The sequence below is a fragment of the Callithrix jacchus genome, chromosome 2, assembly GCF_049354715.1.
Source record: "Callithrix jacchus isolate 240 chromosome 2, calJac240_pri, whole genome shotgun sequence".
In the NCBI taxonomy this organism is placed as follows: Eukaryota; Metazoa; Chordata; class Mammalia; order Primates; family Cebidae; genus Callithrix; species Callithrix jacchus.
The window spans coordinates 35,847,218-35,863,833 of record NC_133503.1 but is presented as its reverse complement, the minus strand read 5'-3'; the positions used below and the strand labels follow the sequence as shown (position 1 = coordinate 35,863,833).

Here is a 16,616-nt window from a genome sequence, read left to right as displayed (position 1 = left end):
GTAGGGTGTTAGGAATTCCTGTTTCTGAGAAGCCTTAAATGTTGTAAAAGTGCCCAGGGAATGAGTAAAAAGAGAAAAGCTTTAATGTTCAAATGCAGTTTCTTTGTTTGTTTCTGACCAGTTTTAGGTGTTAAACTAATATTTTTAGCAGCATATATATATTTTTTTAAGTGGTAATTTGACCCATGCCACAGACCTTCTTGTTAATGTCGCAGGGCATAGTTTACAGAGACTTTGAGGTGGGGTATGTGTGGAGGTCAGCTTCCTCCACTGGACTTCTCTGAGTCCTGCTCCCAGTATCTGCAGGCCGAGGGGATTTGAGAAATTGAATGAATCCCAGATGTTTCTATGCACCTTCTAAAGAGCACCCTCTCCAGATCCTGATCCAGAAGAGATGCACTCAGAGCCTTGTGTGGGGGCTCATCACTCTCCTCTCTGTTCCTCCTTTTCCTCTTTCTAATTGCGGTTGGGCTGCTTTTCTTGGAAAGGGGATTTCAAACACATTCAGTGAATAGCCACAGTTATTTGGGGCCTTTTATCAAAACTGTAATTTCATTAAAATTTTTTAATTGGTACCTAGTAACTGTTGGGGTCTTACTTTGGCAGTAGATAGGCCCCCCACTCTCCTCCCCTACCCCAGTGAGACTCCTGCCACTCATTGCCCTGTTCCTGACCTGCTCCCTTAACTGTTCAGATCTGAAAATCCTGCATTGATGACCTTTGCCTATGACTGAAAAAGATGCCCAAACCACGAAAGATTCACCTGGGGCAGAGATAATTTTGCTTTTTGTTTTGTTTTTACCTTTCTATGGTTCCATTTTAGATAGAGTTGAGGAGCAGGGCAGATGCTCAACTCTGCTAGAGGCAGAAGAATCGAGCCAGGATTAGAAATGAAGGGCCACCTCTGCAGATGCCTTGGTGCTCCTGGCAGCTGGACCGGGATGAAAACACTTGCGCTTGTTGGGTCTTTGGGTTGTGGAGAGGTTTACTGTGCCTCCATGCTGTTCAAGATTTTGTAGTCTCAGTGTATTATAAGCATGATATTCTGGATTCCTGCTTAGCTTTAAATTTTTAAAAATTGGGCTTCTCTTCCTTTCTCATAATTCTTATGGATGATGGTGACATTTTTAGATCTTTGGATCAGTGTATTTCCTTACCTGACTGAGGATGAAGCTCACCCGAAGTGCTTGTTAAATCACAGCATCTAGGATCCTCCCCTGGAGAAGTACTCTTTAGATTTCTGGGGCGAGTGCTGGGAATCCACATTTTAAACAAACATACTAGGTTATTCTTATAATGTTTAGGAAATACTGCCTTTAGATAGTGTAAAAATGTCTAAGACACAGCAAAAAGAAAAGCTTTGATGTCCAACTGCACTATTTTCTTGTTTTTGTTTTTGGTGCAGTTTTAGATGTTAAACTAATGCTTTTAGCAGCATATATTTAAAAAATGATAATTTAATGCAGCATACCACTAAAACATCTAAAATGTTCAAAAAAATCTCCAACAGTTTCAAGCACCTCCCATTTTATATGCTTTATGGAGTCACCTGTCACTAATAGCGGCTCAGACATAATTTAATGTCATTAACCTCTTTAAAGTGTTGTGGAACTCAGGCCAGACACTCTTTTAGGGCAAGTCCTTGGAATAATCACAAAGCCTGAGCCTGGAAACAGGTAGTTAGAAGTTGCTTTCTGTAGAAACCTACTATTCAGTGAACAATCAATAAAGCCTCAGCTAGTCTTGCAGTTGCTCAGCCAGCCTGATCATTTTCATTGAGCTAAGCCTTGCTTGAGATTGACAAAGCCCCATTTCTTTAGTTGTTTTGTTGAAGCTACTGATAACTTTGAAAGGCTGTGTCCCACAATTATCGTTTTGATGATTGTCAGTTTTTGAATCTCATTGTGAAAGAAAACTTCTTGCCTTCCTTCTGACTTGTCTCTTTGTTGGACTTGGGAGGGGGGATATTCAGATGGGATTTTTGAACCTGGGAAACTGAAAGCTAAGGGCTATTGTTAGAGAGTTGATTGTAGCCCTTGGGTGGTGTTGCAGGGTCAACTTTGAAATGAATATGACAGTGGGGTGTGTGCTCCATCTCCCTTGACTGTTGGGTGTGCTGTGACATTGGAAGAGGGGACTTAGCAACGTCTACTTATCATTTTGGAAAGTGCCCTATTGCTCTAGGTGTGTAAATAGTTACTATCCCCTTATTTTTAGAAGTAAAGCTTTCAGAATAACTCCATGGCTTATTCCCTGGAGTTACAGATCCAGGAAAAATAGAACAACATTCAGATAATTGCCCTTAAATGTATTTGTGGTCTATTAGTTTCATCATTATTCTTTTATAAACACTAGCAATTGGGAAGTTTGGTCAGATAGAGACCTGGAATTTTGTACACATACAATGTTAAGGAGGCGATGAAGAGGCAGATGTTTGTATTAAGTTTTACAATAATTCTCCATCTTTAGCTGACATGCATTTAACTCCTTCATGGTTTGAGGTTGAGGACTCAAGATGCCACAACCATTCTCCTAATTTGTCTGAATCTGATTTGGCGTTGGCTTTCCATAACCATTACTGTAGGAAGTTTTCCTTTTTTCATCAGTACATTCATTCATTCCAACAAATATTTGTCTACCATCAGCTAGGCATTGGGTTATGAGTGAACAAGATAAGTAAATATAATCTCTTCTTTCATGTAACCTCTTGTTTGCTAGAGGAAATTCTTTAACTTATGCTGTCATAGACTTCTTATTCTGTTGTAACAATTTTTTTTTCTATTAACATAATGCAGTCTGGTTATAACTGAAAGATTAAAACATTGCAGAAATAGGTAATAGCTAACATTTTATGGAGCACTGGGTGTGCCAGACAGTGTTTAAAGTACTTTCCATATATTATCTCACTTAATATTCATACAATTCTATGAGAGAAGTACTTTTACTATCATCTCCTATTTTCTGGGAGGTTAAGTCTCTTGATAAAAATTACAGAGCTGAGATGTTGAGGAGCTGGGGCTGGAACCACGCCATCTGACTCTAGACTCACACTGTACCACAGCCAATCAGGAGCTGAGTGGATTTGGGGTGCAAGCCTCCGCTGATAGCACATTGCAACTTTTTCGTGCTTTATGAATGAGGGCAATCCATGAATAACCTTAGGTCAAGACAAAGTGGGATGGGAAGTCAGGTGGACATAGTTTATTGTTGGGGTCATGTCAGGGCTTATCGTCTCCTCATAATGAGATTCTGTTTTGATTAAAATAATATTGTTGCTTACACCAAACATGACATTTTCTTTCTTTTGCACACATGAAACTATCCCTGACATTTAACTTTAGGATAATTACCTTTAGCAGGCCCGAAGAATCAGAAGTGTTGCTTTGGCTGGCATTTATCTTACTGTGGAGTGACCTGAGTGTGTAATTCTAATAACAGCACAAGGACCAGCTTCTGTTCTTTTTCATTCTGGCGCATGCTCTGTGGGATTTGGTGGTCTCTGTAGCAGAACTGGGGTGGCAGTGAGCATCTGATCTGCTCATTTGATCTTAACATATCAGCTATAATGAGTTTCAAGGGCAAGTGGAGCCTATTGATAAAACAGTGGCTGGCCCAGTCAGTGGGACTGGTGACAAAAGAGGTGGTATGGCTTAGTGGATCAGTCATTAATCTGTCACCACGGAAACTCAGCCTGTAATCGAGAGTAGCAGAAAATCATTTTGATTAAACAGGTTCGAGGAGGCTTAAATGAGTTTGTGATCCTGACTCTCTTTAATGAACCCACTATCTTAAATCCCCTGTACTAGCTGACCATTGATAGAAATAATTATTTCACAGGATCATTATAAAGGGACAGTTTAAAAGCTGACAGGCCTGAGAGCCTTCTTGTCTTCTCTGTCCTTACCCTCAGTGTGCCCTTCCCAGAGAAAAGCTAGGTCTTCTTAGATGGCAGAACTCCTTGTCCCGGTTGACCTTTCCAGGCCTCTCATGGTACTTCAGTAGAACCGTATTGCTGGGAGGATAAGTGCTCTCCTATATTCTGATGAGGCCAGTTTCAAAACCAAGAAGTGACTCCAAATGGATAATGGACCGATAATACTTGCCTAGAGGAGTGGAACCTCATCATTCACTCAACCACTTCACGTTGCTTGAGGAGGCAAAGTAATGTTAGTAATTAAATGTTATATCATCATTTCTTATTGATTTACTCAGTATAATGTGTTTCAAGCCAAACACAGTATCTAAACACAAATACATTCAAGATGACTAATTTTACTTTTCCTGTGGTGGGGTGACTGCCTGTATTCCTTGGAAAATTCATAACACCCAGACTTATACTCGGCCTTCTCTCTCCAGGTGAGATAATTACAAACAAAATAAATTTCCCATAAGAGATTAAATAATTCACTTAAGGTAACAAGTATTTGTCCATCACATTTCATTCAGCATAAGATGCCTCCAATGGTAAGATGCATCATTTTAATGAACTGTCAAGGAAGAAGAGAGTGCCCAGTTGAAGAGTTTAATAGACCTCGGGGTAAAGCTGGAATTCCAAAGGGCTACACCCTCTGTGTGGAGGTAAACAAGAAACAAACTCACCCCGAAGGGAAGGGGCCACAGCAAGGCAACTTGCTTGTCTGTACCTTGCATTGGTGGATGGAGAGAAAAGATACGCTCTAAGCAACTGAGCAGGCTGGCACTCTCGCAGCTTTCTGGTCTAAATGCACACTACCGTTGTGCCTTCCCCCCAGAAAAAAACTTAGACACAGTTCATTTAACTTCAAGCAATCTGAGATTATTGTCTCTGAGCCTCTGACTTTTCATTTGTCAGGAAGTAATAATAATATTCTCTTGGTGAAACTCTAGATTGCAAGTGACGGAAATGTGGTCCAGTCTGGCTTAAATGGAAGAGAAAACGTATTCTAACTAAAAGTTAGAATAACTTGTGTGTAACTAAAAGTTCTAATAAGCCATGGTTTAATGTAAGGCTGGATCCAGGGGCTCAGGTTACGTGGTAGGACTAGGAGGGGTTTGTGTGTGTCTCATTCTGCCTTCCTGCTCCCCATCTTTGGGCTTTGTTTCTCCTATGTTGGTTTTGTGCTCAGGCTGTTTAGTTCCATGTAGTGGCTCATAGCAACTGCAAATCTGCATCATCATGGAGTTTTCATGTTCTCAGCAGTGCCAACAGAAGTCCCAGAACTGAGACTTGCCAGATTTCCCAGCATTAGGCACCCATTCCTCCACCAGTTACTTTGGCTAAGTTGGTAGAATATGCTGATTGTCCAGGCCTGGGTTATGTGCCCAGGGCTGGGGCCTAGGACTAGAGGGGCGGAGGAGGTTTCATTGGATCCCACTGTTGATGGATGGGAGAAGGGTAGTTTTTCAAGGGGAAATGGTTGCCTGATGGGCACATGCCAACAGATGTCCACTGTATTGACCAAGCTTATGGATTTAGCAATTTATGAAGAGTAAATTTAACCAATTTATGAAGAGTAAATTGGTTAATGCAGGTGAATGCTTAGCACAGTGTCTGGCATCATAAACAGCAAGTAGAGGCTATTCTTTTTATTTATTGTAACAACTCCTGTAGCACTTTAATGCAACATTCTTTGATTTATCATTGTATATATCTATATTTTAACTTGTTTAATAGTTGGATGCCTGCTGAAGAACCTGTCTTACCTCACACACAACAGGTGGCCAATAAGCATTTTGTTGGCTTGAATTGCCTCCTGAGCAAACCTCTTGGATGAACTTGAGGAAGGAAAGCTTTTAGGAGCATACGAGGCACATGTGTTTATAGTCTTTGAGAGGCAGAAATTCTGGGGGTCACACATATTGAAAAACTTTTTTTAGTCTAACTCCTATCTCTAAGCTGGGACCTCACCACTTTGTAATTCTTTTTAAGCTACACCATCGTATATAGCTTGGTGTCCTCGAGACCTTTACCACAGAGTCCCACTCAGAAAGCTGCTCATTGAATGTTGGAATGAATGAATGGTTGAGTGCACTGTCCCAGACCAGAACTTTCCACATTTCTGGCAAGTGGAGAGGGCTGTCATTGCAGAGTGAGTCATACTAGCTTTGAATGTGTATGTCTCACTCTATTAGTAATTGACAATGACGATGGATACTAACAAATGCAGTGCTGTTGAGAAGCAGAGGGAACCCAGCAGGGAAATGCAACCCCCCTTGCAATTCCAGCACAATCTCTGATTCTGTGAAAAGCTCATTGAGGCTGAGTCATGTCATGGTGTAAATGCCCACTCTCAACCTGAGATCACATTCCAGTCTTGCCAAAGCTAAGCTTAGGTCTTTGGCTAGAGTGTCAGTTTCCTCTTCTGTAAAACAGGAATGGTGATACTTGCATTGTGGGGCTTGTGGGGAGGACTGAGTAAGCATGTGGCACAAAATAGGTGCTTGTGATCTTTGAGTGGCTGGTATATCTATTTTAATTTATATGATCTATAGTCATTTAATTTAAGGGAGCTTACTTCTCTTCTGCCTTGTGAGTGTGAGTTGTTGGCACTCAGCTATAGATGCTGCTTTCTGTCTCTTAGAAACATGTTGGGGGAGTTTGTTCCATGATCCTGAGCCTCTCTTCACTGCATTTCTTGCCAGTCTGGAAGGCTGTGTGAGGTTCCATATGGCCCGTTCTTTATTATTTTCCAGTTGTAGCTCTTGGCACAGAAGACTTTGCCATCATATTTCATGTTCTTGCTGGAATCCCCTCCCCCAAACTGGCAACTCTCATCATGAAGTATCTGGGATGGGGTTTGTGTGCAACTGTGCCTGAAATCCGACTTATGTGAAGGATGCCCCTGGGAGCCCCATGATGCAACTAAGCACTACTTGGTGTCACATTAATGTTAAGCTCTGATCCAGTTGCCTCCAGCCCATCTCAAGAGGTAGAAACCTCATCTTGTCCTGCAGAGTGGTCCCAGGCAGGCTTTAGGAGCAGCAGGGGATGGAGTCCATTTTGAGACAAATGATCCAGCCTCTGTATTACCATGGTGTTCTCAGCACCCTCTGTACACCTGGTGCCCATAATTTGGTCTTGATTTTGCATCATGTTGGCATCACTATGCTTGGGGAAGTTCTTGCAGCGGCTAGCACATACTTCTTGGCATTCAGGTGGTCCCCAAGTGCCAGATTTGGCTTTAGAACCAAAGGAGAATACTAGTAGGATTGGTCAGACCTTTGATCTTTTCTCTCCAAAGACCCAGTTCTTCAGTTCCAGATCATTTACAGGTCATCAGAGAGCCTATTATTCACTACAGCCCAAGCAGGTTGGCTGTGGCTTAGGAGACACCCAGCAATAACAAATAGTTAATGTAGGTAGGGTAACTTGTTTGCACACAAGATGTTCTTCAAATGCCAGCTATGTGCCAGGCCTCTGCTAGGCGCTGGGTGAAGAAGATAGACAAGTTTATACCTTCACGGGGTTTATGGTCTAGTGTGGTAGACAAATAATCACAAAATAATCATTTAGGTTCCTTTGAGAAAAGCACTACAAGGCAGAGGCACTGATGCTCTCAGAACATGTCATGGGAAGGGGGAGGAGGAACTCATTAACCATTTTGGCTGGGGACTGCTTCCCTGGGAAGGGCATTGAAGCTGAGCCCTGCAGGAGGACGGCAGTGAACCAGGTGAGGAGAGGCTGTGGGGAGAGTGGGTTTGAGGATCTTGAAGTGGGAAAGACCTTGATGTGTTTCCATCAGATGTGTTTGCCCTAGGGTTCCCTGAAGTAGCAAGCTCTCTCCTAGTGTATTTAAAAGCACACTTCCACATTTTCAACTTAGCACACATTTGGGGGCAGAGGAATGAGTCAACCACAAAAAGTGAGGCACGCAGATGGCCCAGGTACTTGGGAGGATGGCCTGTTCTTTCCCCCAATCTTTGTGGCTCTCTGTGTCATCTTCTGCAGCCATCTCTAGTGTGTAAACATCCCTCACCCTGGTCTCTGCTCAATCCTCACTCCTCTGGTGTCCGTGGTCTGGAGTTTTTCCTTCCCTCTGTGGTCAAGTGTCCTGGGCTTTAGCACTCTGACAGTTCCCACTGCTGTTTAGAAATAAGAACATCATAGTGTTTCTTGGGCAGAATGGTGATCTGTGAACTTTATATTTTAAAAATGAGACTGGTATACATGAGGCTGCTCCTTCCCCTTTTCCTCTTATTCCACTGTTGCTTTGAGGCTAAAGATGAAAAGCAAGACTTTCAAGCTCAGGGATCAGCTTAGCGGCAGAGACCGACATGTATACAGTTACTTCAGCGCCACATGGGGAGTGCTGGATAGCATGTGCACCTTCTAGCCCTTGGGTCTGAGTCCGCCCAGCGTTTCTACGACAGACATGAGGATAATAGTTTATTTTTGGGGGAGTTGAAAGATGCATTCACAGACTGGTGTTGTGAATTATCAGGGATTCCTTTAGGAGGGTAATGCTAAGATCCAAGTTAACTTGATTGGATAGCTTTTCTCATGGTTTTATGAAAATATACTCCCCACACCCTCTTACTTGATCCTTTGAAACTAACTTTTCTGTGGGGCAATGGAGGAAGGAAGGACATATTACACAAGGATTTGTAATGCTTCCCAAACCCTTCCTGTGTGATCTGGGACACATCACACTACAGAGGGTACCATCCACATTCCCCAGCAGAATTATGAGGTGGGTGAGCAGTCATGTGAAGTCCATCGGTGCCTGTGATTGGAGCAGGGAAGCGGAACTTACTGCAGGTGTTCCAGGCAAGCTTTGTGCAAATAAAACACGGAGAAAACAAACGTGCAGAGAGCAGAGGCCTCCACTTTCTATTTCAGCTGTACTCATTCTGTCCCACTGTGCAGATAGAGCCACACTCTGACTCAGTTCTGAGACGCTTGACCAAGGCAACAAGAAAAGATACCCGGAGTGGTCTGTTAGAGTGGCATTCTCAGATTAACATCTTTACAGTCTTGTGAAATCACCGTCATGGTTTATTTAAAATGCAAATTTCATCCTCCTAGTCCAGAGCATAGTCTTTAGAAGGTCAAAGGTGGCACCCAGGAACCTGCATTTTAAATGAGCAGTCCAGGTGTTTTTTTTTTTTTTTTTTTTAGGCAGAGTCTTGCTCTGTTGCCTAGAGTGGATTGCAGTGGTGCGATCTCAGCTCACTGCAACCTCCGCCACCTGGGTTCCAGTACTTCTCTTGCTTCAGCCTCCTGAGTAGTTGAGACTACAGGCATATGCCACCACACCCAGCTAATTTTTGTATTTTTAGCAGAAATGGGGTTTTACCACATTGACCAAGCTGGTCTCAAACTCCTGACCTCTAGTGATCAACATCCCTTGGCCTCCCAGCGTGCTGGGATTACAGGCTTGATCCACTGTGCCCAGCCTAGTCTAGGTGATTCTGATGTAGGTAGTTCTCAGACTATAATATTAGGAAAATCCTAGAGAATTGTTGCTTATCCCAAATAGCCAACACCATTTAGCTGCAATGAATAATAATATTTTAGACAAAATGAGCATTTTCTTTTGAAGACTTACAATAAATTGATATGAGTGCAGTATTTTCCCCTTATGCCAACAGGGCTACCATTCACATCAGAAAAAAATGATCTTGTTTTCCAATGTGTGACTTTACATAGGTCTCAGCAACAACTATTGTCATGAGGTGTTCCTGGAATGGAGTAACATTTGGGTCTTGATTGGCTGCTAGGGCCTAGGAATGCTTGCACACTTGAGCACAGTAGAATTGATGTGGGACCTTCTACATGACAAAATTCCAGGGGATCACCTCAGCAGATCTGTCTCCAAAAGGCCCGATTCTAGCCAACTCTGTCCTGACTTTGTATCTTCTCTAACAGAACTGCTATGTTTTCTGCACAGATGAAATGAGGGAAATTGACTCTGGCATTAGCTTTAGTTTATAGTGAAAAGAGAATTGAAACTGAAGTGGTGTTAAGGGTATGTAACCAACAAGGAATGGTGGATGTAATAAAGACTGTTTACTTTTGGGCACTGAGATGCAGATACTGATAGTCGGAACCCCAGAGGGAGTCTGAGACATAGGGGCTGGACGGTGACATTGCCTGATATTCTTTTTGGTATAGTCAATTCTTTTCTTGATTGACCAGGCTTTTTTTTTTTTTTTATAAAGATCAGAAGGCACCCACCCCCCTCTCCCCCTCCCACCAAAGGACACATAAAAGTTTAGAAAATTTATGAGCATCAACCAGACTTGGCAGTTTTCCTCATTCTGAAGTCATTCTGTTCCTACTGAACAAACTTTCAAATGTTCTTTACCCCAGCTGGTTGAATTTCCTTTAATTAATGGTAAATTAATGGTACCTAAACTTGATTAAAAAAAATGTTGCCAAGAGGGAGAAATAGTTAAGTTTATTGGACAGAATTATATGTCTATTTGGGGTCTTTCCATTGTTAGGGGAACATGGGGAATTTCTGGGTCTTTCCATTGTCATTGGACATGATGATTCCCTTGTGACTTCTGTGTGTGTGGTTGGCTGGTATCAGTACTTTCATATGGCCAAGACCTCACTTCCCATCCGGGTCAGCCAGCCTGGTCGTGGCTCTGGACCTGGTCTGGAGCCTTTGTCCAGCCACCTGGAATGAGGCCTGCATCACTTCCAGTGAATAAAACAGTCAAATGCTATCCACAGTAAAGATAAAAATAATGTTGTATTCACTGTTGTTAGAGAAATCGTGAGATTTTTGCATGCCAGAATTGTTGATTTAAAAATTCCTGCTTCAGAAAGACCTTTTCATGTGTGTTTTGGAATATTTTGCTTCTTTCCATGGCCATCTGGTCCTAGATCTTTGCCTTTTTAGACCCTGTTGTACTGATTCAGTAGGTTTTGTTTGTTCATGCATTCATACCAAAGATACTTACTGACGAGGCTACCATGTACCAGGCACTGTGCTATCCACTTAGGACGCAGCAGAGGGGAAATAAACATTCCTGTCCCCCAAACAGGTTGCAGGCTTTCTATTTGAGACAGAGTGAAGAGAAAGAGGTGCTTGGGGGTCAGGGAATCCTGTTGAATATTTTTCTGCAAAGAAAAGGGCCTACTCTGCAAATGGCCTGGAGCAGTTCTGCCCAGCTGGGCCTCCAGAGGCCTCCATTGTTCTTCTTGTGATCCAGGGCCATATCTCTGAATCTTTCTGGTTGTCAGGTCACTTCAGCTTGCGTCAAGTCTTCCTGGCAAACACCTCTGTTATTTTGCCCACTTTTGTGGGTGCAGACACTGCCAATAGGCAAACAGGAAGGTGCTGGCCTGTACAATCAAGGTGGAGAGTTCAGACATGACAGAACTTGTGTGTGCATAAATGCTGAAGCGTGGTGAGTTTAGTCTTTTCAGGGCTCTTGGTCAAGGGCTGTAGTGCATGGAGAGGTAATTATGAAAAACACGCCCCGTCTTTAGCAGCCCTGGATTGGTAGGGAGTGTATTTCATTGGAGCACAGCATGCAGAGCTCAAAAGATGCACATTATAAATGTCACACTTGATGCAGTTCTCAAAGTGAACACACCCAAACAACCAGGCCAGGAGACAGAATATTACCAGCATCTTTGACGACCATCTCATTCTCCTAGCAGTCACTGATTTCTAACATCATAGATGTGTTTTGCCCATTTTCTTACTTGTATAAACGGAATGAGTATGTACTTTTAAATGTCTGGCTCCTTTTTTTGACATTAAATTTTTTATACTTTTCTGTGTGTGTGTGTGTGTTTATTTTCATTATGGTATAAATATTCCACTATTTATTTAGTTGTTCTATTGTTGAGGCGCAGTTAGTTTCCAGTTTTTGGTTATTACATAATAGCACTCTCTGAGGCATGCCTTTTGGTGAACCTACATACACATTTTTCTCAGGTACACACCTAGGTATGGGAATCCACTGGTCACCATAAGAAAGGTGAGTGTTTAACTTAAAGAGAAGCAGTTAACTAGTTTTCCAAACTGGTTCTGCCAATTAATCTTTCATTCATATATGAAGGTTCACTGGGAGCAACATTTTTTGTTTTACCGATTGAGAAATAAAAAACAGAAATCCTGTAATCTAACTCATACATCCAGTTCAACAAAACTGTGTCAGTTATGTGTCAGACATTTGCCTACCCTTATGAAAATTATGTTCCAGTTGAGGGAGGAAAGCAACACAGTTAAAGATACAATGGTTGGTTTTAAGTGCTGGGACAAAGATACCTTAGTATAGCGGGAATATAGAAAGGATACATTTATGCTCTAATGGTGGGTCTTCCATTATTCTTTTGACTTGATGTTGTTCTTTTCCCAATTTAAAGAAAAAGATACTTTAAAAAAAGAAGTTAGATGATACAGAAAAGTGGAATAAGTTACTTCCCTCTGAAATACACTCACATTGAACACTTTTTGGAAAGGGTCTATTTGCCTCCAGTAGACTTTTGAATACTAAAGTTTTTATTTTCGTGGTTGATATCATGCTGTTTATATGATTTGGGGCTGTCTTTTCTCATATAACAAAGCATAAATATTTTAGTGTGGTGCTGTTCTTTGTAAATAACATTTTAATGGTGTATTTGAGTCCAGTGAGCGTATATGCCACAGTATACCAAACTAAGGTATCTATCTGATGGGAGGCAACTGGCTGTTTCTTTTTTTTCCTTATTCTAAATAATTGTGTGATGATTATTTTTGGTCATACGAGTCTTTCTACATTTACAGCTATTTCCTTTTGATATATTTCCAGAAGTAGCAATGCTTGGCGTGCTGTCACGTGTATTTTAAAGGCTGTTCATGTATGTTATCACATGGTACTGATTCTACCCCTGGAACTGTAGAATATGTGTTTTACTGCAACCTTGCCAGCTATGGGTATCAGTGAATGTTGGTAAAGAAGAAGAATTTGGTGGAAACATGGCATGCCAGGTTATGTGCAGGTACTAAATCAGCACAGGTAAAGTGAGGCATTATCATCAGAGTCCCGATGGGAGGAAAGTTTTTCGGCTCCCACTTCAGTTTTGTCAGGGAAACAGGTGTGAGAGCTCACAGCTCACCCAGAGCCGGGAAACAGAAGCTGCTGCCCTTCCTCATGCTTGTGCCTGGCCTTGGGAATGCTTTGCAGAGCCTGTTCTCAGAAGAGCCCTTTGAACTGGTTGTGGGGATATTAACGAATCCCAGCCTTGTTCCTAATTAGGAGCAGGAGCAGATGCTCCAAGCTGGATTTTAAGTGAGATTGCTGCTGACCGATGCCCTGCTGCTGGTGCAATGTATGGATGTTTTAATGCCCTTGTGGTGGAGGAGGGAGAGATCATTAAAACCCAAGTCCATTCCCACCACAGCGGTAAAGTGGTTTTTCCTGTCGAATACAGACAAGGCTTGGGCCTACATCTCAGCCTTCATTTGTGTTCAAGACATCTACTTGATTTTCATTACCCAATATTTCCTCCCACCCCAGGCTTGTCTGGTGCACTCATCTCAGAGAGCAGGCAGGGGAGAAGGGCTTCCCCAGATGCTGTCTCAGCATCATGAATGAGACAGAAAACACAACAGTTCTCACAGTCTGTGTTAGCTCTTTGGGAGCTCTCTGCCAGCCTAGAGAAGTGATTCCCAGCCACAAGATTTTGCCCCTAGAAGGCTTTTGGCCCTGTCTGGAGACATTTTTGGTGTTATACTGGGTGGAGAGTGTGCTACTGGTATCTAGTGAGTAAAAGCCATGGGTGCTAAACAGCCTACAGTGAACCTCCCTCCAACCCCAAAATAATTGTCACTAGGGTCAAGGTTGAGAAATACTGGATTAGAGATATGGTTGCTCCTTTTATTATAATTTTTTAATATGAGATATGGCTGAGGGGATGAAGGGTAAGAGTGCTGTTCATTTGAGAAATACATGTGCCAGGTACTCTCCTAGGTTTTGGGACACAGTTCTGAACAAAACAGACAATGTTCCCTGCCCTTGTGGAGCTCACATTGTAGGGCATAGGGCTCTTCTCGGTTGTGACCTTTGACTTTTCCAGAACCAAGGGAAGGGAGGGCTGACTGAACAAATACATTACTTTTTATTTTTTGTCTTATTTTTTTGAGATGCAGTCTCGCTCTTGTTGCCCAGGCTGAAGAGCAATGGCGCGATCTTGCCTCACTGCAACCTCTGCCTCCCAGATTCCAGTGATCCTCCTGCCCCAGCCTCCAAGTAGCTGGGATTACAGGTGCCCACCCCTATGCCCAACTAATTTTTGTATTTTTAGTGGAGACGGAGTTTCACTGTGTTAGTCAGGCTGGTCTTGAACTCCTAACCTCAGGCGATCTGCCCGTCTTGGCCTCCCAAAGTGCTGGGATTACAGGTGTAAGCCACCAAGCCTGGCCTAAGTACATTACTTTGTATATCTCAAGGAAGTTTGATAGATTATTACATTCAATCAGGCATAATAAACACTTTGATTTTTATTATTTTTGCCAAGATAAATGGCCACTGGGAGATGTTGTTTATTTACCTATGCATGACAGTAAATTGGCTGCACCGTGAATCAGAGAGCCTGTTTGATTGTGTTACCCTGAGGAGTGGGAAATGCAGCATAACAATATTTCTGTTCCCCAAGAGAACTGAGAGTCTCCAGATAGGCAGGCCGAGTATTCTCCCCTAATTCTTGTTTCTCCGCACATTGTGGGTAGTATCCGTTATTTCCAACAAGATGAACTTTGTTCACAGCTTGTCTCTTTCTCATCTGCTGCATGGCAAATTTCAATGATCCATGCCCCTGAATAGCAGTGACAGCCAGCGTCACACAGCTGGGTATTAGGGAACATGTTCCTTACCCTGGTTCCCATTTGGTCAGTTTGACACACACCTGGATTGTGAACCCCTGCATTCCAGGCCTTGGTTCCTGTATTGTGGCATCTTGAAGCCTCTTTAGATGGTCAATATACATTCGAGGCTGTGCTGGGGGAGAATCTTCTCTTTCCCTGTATAATTCTAGTATCTGTGCCTTGGGGTGGGAAAGGGGACACGATCCATGACAAATGGATCAAGCCCACCAGCCTCTGAGAGGCTGTCTTTACTTCTGATCAAGTCATCTGTGAGTCCACATCAAGTCCGTAGGATAGTGGAGATGGAGAGGTAACCCCTCTGCTCTTTCTGGGTTTTTCTGTAGCTGCTGCTCATGGATGTGAAGTTTTAGTCCAGAATTATGGGGTGTACCATGTGGCCCATTCCCATGATTGGCAGAGAGAGTTCCCCTTGGCATTTTCTGCAGTTTCCCCTTCCTTCCCCCATTCTTTATTCTGTATCCCTCCGTAAGTCCTCCCAATTTCCATCCCTGACATCCAGCATGGGTTGCTATCTCTGTCCTGGCTGGTCACTTGCCAGGTGAAGAACAGATGTCTTAGGGATGAGTAGGAGTGTGGGAGAAAAGGTCTTTTGGGTCCAGTCTGAAAGGCCCCCTTCCCTTTAAATATTAACTTCCTGCCAATGTAACTCCTGAGCAATTCTTTTTTTTCCTTTTTTAACCTTTTTTCTTTTTTTACCTATGTGTCAATTGACAACTCCTGAGCAATTCTATGCTAAAGTGTATCTTTCTCCTTTCCCGCCTTGAGTTAAAGTCCAAAGTCCCACTGAGCTCTTTGGCATACTTTAGGTGGCCTGGAAGACAGAGAAGAAAACCTGTAATGTCACAGCCTGCTCCTTTATCACAGCTTGGCAGGACCCCATCCTTTGAGGTGCTCACACAGACCTGTTGCTGATGTTGCTGCTGTGTGACTTGTCATCCAACAAGGGACCTCAACACTCCAGCGAATCTTCTGGAGTAAATTTTTAAGATACTTAAGTTATAGTTGTAAAATTTTACTCTCTCCTCCATTCCCCTCCCCATTGCAGAGTTAGTGTTTATGCGAAATCTACATAAGACTGACCAGCAGAGTGGTTGAGCTTCTGCAGAAAGAACATGGATGTTGATTCATAGGCAAGAAATGCAGTTTGTGTTATACTGGACAAGGGAAGCAGATAATCATTTTCTTCCCATGTTTTTGATCAAGTAAAATTTTAACTTTGAAAGATGCTAGTTTGTTTTAATTACTAAATGCTTGTGTGGTAGGCATGGTGCCAGACTCTGGGGTGTGAAATTGAAGACTAAATCTTGGCTCTGAGGAGCTGAGGCTGTACTTGGATAAACAGGTAAATAATTATAATGCAAGGTGACATGAGGGTAAGCATAGGACACCAGGTGAGCCTCAGGGAGGGTCATACAGTCCCAGTGGAGAGGTCAGAGAGGCTTGCAGAGAGAAGGCATCTGCTCTGAATTGTAAAGTGCCTTTTGGAGAAGTATCAGAGGAAGAGGGCAAGGGGGAGAATGATGCAGAAGAATCTATCACCCACATAAACCCCAGAGGTGTACACAGCTAGGACTTTGCTTTAAGTCCCATTCACAGATGCACATCCAGCAGCAAAAGGAATTCAAGAGGAGTTTCAGTTTTTACTTCGAGGAAAAAATATTAAAGAATACTCAAAATCATAACCCAAAATGAAGGTTCTCAAAAGCTCTGTTCTCCCCTTCCTCCTTTCTCTTCCTTCTCATCTTCCTTTTCCTCTTTCCCCTTCTCATTCTTTTGGTCCCTCTGTGTGCTCAGCAGTCTCTTTTATGA

The 16,616-nt window shown here is 42.6% G+C and overlaps 1 protein-coding gene across 1 annotated transcript in view; it reads left to right on the top strand.

The window, feature by feature from the left end:
- SPOCK1 (SPARC (osteonectin), cwcv and kazal like domains proteoglycan 1) overlaps positions 1–16,616 on the top strand; it is a 533,103-nt gene that overhangs the window by 1,806 nt on the left and 514,681 nt on the right. The gene's annotated exons all lie outside the window — the stretch shown is intronic.